Source organism: Dendropsophus ebraccatus, chromosome 10 (genome assembly GCF_027789765.1).
Source record: "Dendropsophus ebraccatus isolate aDenEbr1 chromosome 10, aDenEbr1.pat, whole genome shotgun sequence".
Lineage (NCBI taxonomy): Eukaryota > Metazoa > Chordata > Amphibia > Anura > Hylidae > Dendropsophus > Dendropsophus ebraccatus.
Window position 1 is genome coordinate 93,958,323 of NC_091463.1, and position 4,279 is coordinate 93,962,601.

Sequence of the window (4,279 nt, forward strand, 5' to 3'; positions counted from 1 at the left end):
CAGCAGCAGAAGACCACACCGGGTGCCACTCCTTTCAGCTAAGAACAGGAAACTGAGGCTACAATTTGCACAAGCTCAACGAAATTGGACAGTAGAAGATTGGAAAAACGTTACCTGGTCTGATGAGTCTCGATTTCTGCTGCGACATTCGGATGGTAGGGTCAGAATTTAGCGTCAACAACATGAAAGCATGGATCCATCCTGCCTTGTATCAACGGTTCAGGCTGGTGGTGGTGGTGTCATGGTGTGGGGAATATTTTCTTGGCACTCTTTGGGCCCCTTGGTACCAATTGAGCATCGTTGCAACGCCACAGCCTACCTGAGTATTGTTGCTGACCATGTCCATCCCTTTATGACCACAATGGACCCAACATCTAATGGCTACTTTCAGCAGGATAATGCGCCATGTCATAAAGCTAGAATCATCTCAGACTGGTTTCTTGAACATGACAATGAGGTCACTGTACTCCAATGGCCTCCACAGTCACCAGATCTCAATCCAATAGAGCATCTTTGGGATGTGGTGGAACGGGAGATTGGCATCATGGATGTGCAGCCGACAAATCTGCGGCAACTGTGTGATGCCATCATGTCAATATGGACCAAAATCTCTGAGGAAGCTTCCAGCACCTTGTTGTATCTATGCCACCAAGAATTGAGGCAGTTCTGAAGGCAAAAGGGGGTCCAGCCCGTTACTAGCATGGTGTACCTAATAAAGTGGCCGCTGAGTGTATATATATATATATATATATATATATATATATATATATAGTAGATAGAATTACACTGCCACGTAGTGTATATATATATATATATATATATAGTAGATAGAATTACACTGCCATGTAGTAAAGGTTTAGGTCACTCTATAGTGATCTGTAGGATACTATAATGAGGTCAGTTGTACTGGGGGCCTGTGCATTCTCTCTGTATGAGTGCAGCCTGTCAGGGCATGCTGGGAGTTGTAGTCTCTCAGCAGATTGGACACGGTATACTTCGGCTACAATTCCTGACAGTACAGAATTCTCAGTGAAATCTCCTCCAATGTGGCGGGATCCGAGCGGCCGCTGCCTCTGGGGTAAAGGCTGACGTGACTCATTGTCATAAATCAGAAGGAAGAGTTCTGTTTGTTTAGACCATGGGTCTCCAAACTGGGGCCCTCCAGCTGTTGCAAAACTACATTTCCCATCATGCCTGGACAGCCAGATCCAAAGCTTCAGCTGTCCAGGCATGATGGGAGTTGTAGTTTCACAACAGCTGGAGGGCCACAGTTTGGTGACCCATGGTTTAGAAGAACAAGTTTGGCAACAAGAGTCTCGAGTCGTCGCTGAGAAAGTCGCTGCGTTTCAGGAAGTCGAAATGAGAAGAATGTCGCTGCCTTAGTCTGGATCCCGGATTCTTCATGGAGACTTTGGGGCTCATCTCTATATGTGCAGACATGGAGTAAATGGTGCAGGCGCACATACAGCGCTCGTCTGTGACGGTATATATATATGTGACGGTGCTCGCTGGATACACAATGTACAGGGGCACAGAAGTAGTTCATTCACACATCAGTAATATTGACCTATTTATTCCTATGGGCCGGTACCCCCATCTGTATATTTATGGATCCACATCCAGGCCGCAAGTCATGGTGCAAAAACAAAATGGACATAGTGCGGTCCTTATTTGCGGCAGGATTTGCCTGTAGTGGATGAAGGCGGCTTGTGGGTGCATATCCAGAATCCTGTCAATAGTCGTGGGTCTGTGGCCACAGATATGTGAACCAGGCCTTAGCATGAATTCTTCTGTGTCCAATGAGAGATGGAAAAACCCTTTAATATTTGGTAAGGGCAGGTTCACACTACGGAATTCTCGCGGAGAATGACCGCGGAATTCCGTCAGCTGTCCGCCCGCACGGGCACGTGCTTTTCCGCTGGCTCCATAGACACCATTCTATGGGCCGGCGTATTCCGCGATCCGCTAAAAGAAGTGACATGACACTTCTTTCAGCGTATAGCGGAATACGCCGGCCCATAGAATGGTGTCTATGGGGCCGGCGGAAAGGCGCCCAGATGTGCGGGCGGACAGCTGACGGAATTCCGCGGACATTCTCCGCGAGAATTCCGTAGTGTCAACCCGCCCTAAGAGTGTAAAGAGAAAGTGATGAGAGGAATGTGGACTAGTCACAAGTCTGGTGACGCAGCGCCATCTACAGGCCAGTATGGGTAAGTCATCACCCCCAGGTCACATGAATAACATAGAGGACTGGATGGATTTATTCTAGAGATGAGCGAACCTGGAACATGCGCGAGCCGATCCGAACCCGAACTTCGGCATTTGATTACCGGGGGCTGCTGAAGTTGGATAAATCTGGAAACCATGGATACAGCCAATGACTATATCCACATAGCCTTAGGGCTTTATCCAAGTTCAGCAGCCACCACTAATCAAATGCTGAAAGTTCGGGTTCGGATCGACTCCAGCATGCTCCAGGTTCTCATGTCAGTGCTGCTGAGTAACTTCTATACTGATTGTTATATAATATCAGGTCATGTTGGGTTTGCTGAATGCTGACAGATTATCTGCCAAAGATTTGAAGCAAAAGCCAGGTATGGATTTGAAAAGAGAAATCTCAGGATTTCCTGTATGTATGACCTGATCTCTGTTCATTGTCTGTTTCTGGCTTTGGCTTCAAATCTTTGGCAGATAATCTTTCTGGGTAAATGGACCCTTAGGGAAACCTATATGATGCTGGGTACATGCCCATAGTCCCCCACCCCCCAGCTTATTGCTCAGTCTGACTCATTGCAGGAGACTGGATGCATTATAAGTAGAGATGAGTGAACCTGGAGCATGCTGGAGTCGATCTGAACCCGAACTTTCGGCATTTGATTAGCGGTGGCTGCTGAACTTGGATAAAGCCCTAAGGCTATGTGGAAATCATGGATATAGTCATTGGTTGTCTCCATGTTTTCCAGACAATCTTAGAGCTTTATCCAAGTTCAGCAGCCCCAGCTAATCAAATGTCGGTCGTTTGGGTTCGGATCGACTCGAACCCGGTTCGCTCATCTCTAATTATAAGCCTGCAGAGCGTGACTCTTACAATGATATACTGATATACCCTTCTCCTGATTATATTGTTGGGAGTCCCAGAGACCTTGTGCAATCCCATTTTTTGCCAAGCTTGGAGGACACAATGGTGTTTGTGCGGCACTCTCCTCTTCTTCCAGCTGTTACTATATCAGTTATGGGGGCCAGATCCCAGGTTACACCATTCTCTTCAATGGCTGGAGATGGCCAGCCCGCAGCACAGTGAATGAAGCGTATAGAATAAGGACACAATAATTCCACAAAAAAAAGGAAAAAATTAACTTGACATTTTATCTTTGTAAAATAGGTTACAAGACACTACGCTATATATAAATGCACAGAACAAAAAGTGAACAAGTGTGGACACCGGGGTCACTTACAGACATGGAGAAATAATACAGCGGGTGTATCACATGTATCCCAGCACATCAGAGAACCTCTGCCCGGCCAAGAAGACCACTTAGATACAGGCCAACCTATCCTGAAATGTGGCTGTGAGGGTAAGTGCTGTATCCACTCCAGGAGAGGCGCCATCTCATCCACACGTCTCCCCTCTATAAGAGCATGGATATCCAAGTCTCCACCTTCAGTGCAACGTACTGACCTCATCTAACATTAGTACCTGTGTGGACTCGCTTCAGGGACAATGGAGCACACAGTATTCTGGGGGAGTGTTAAACAGCGCCCCCCATAGGTAAATATAAGCATTACACGTGCCCAAATATAACGTTTGTAAGTGTCCAAGCCCCCCCCCCCCCTCATTTAAATTTTCTGTAGATAAAATGTAACTCAACGCGTTTTGGGGTTAAGATGACTCCTATATTTATTGTACGCCATTTTGTCTACCACTACGCTAACCTATGGCCGACCCTTCAATGCCTTATATTTCATTTGCAATAAGAACCACCAATTCTTCCCATCCCATCCGCTTGACTGCTGTTTAGTGGACCCTGAAACGCGTTGTGTTCCTCTTACACTACGCTGGCTCCTTGACCCTCTGCGCTTTCCTTAAAATGCCTTAAGTTTTAACTTCAATAAAAACCATTGACGCCTCTATCTCCTCATCTATGCTTCAGTGGATCCTAAAGTGCGTGGTACTTCTTTACAACCCAATGACATCTCCAGCCATGCTACTATCTTATGGCCAATTGTGAAATAGCTTGTGTGTCACTCCAACTACATCTATGCACCACTCATGCCCACC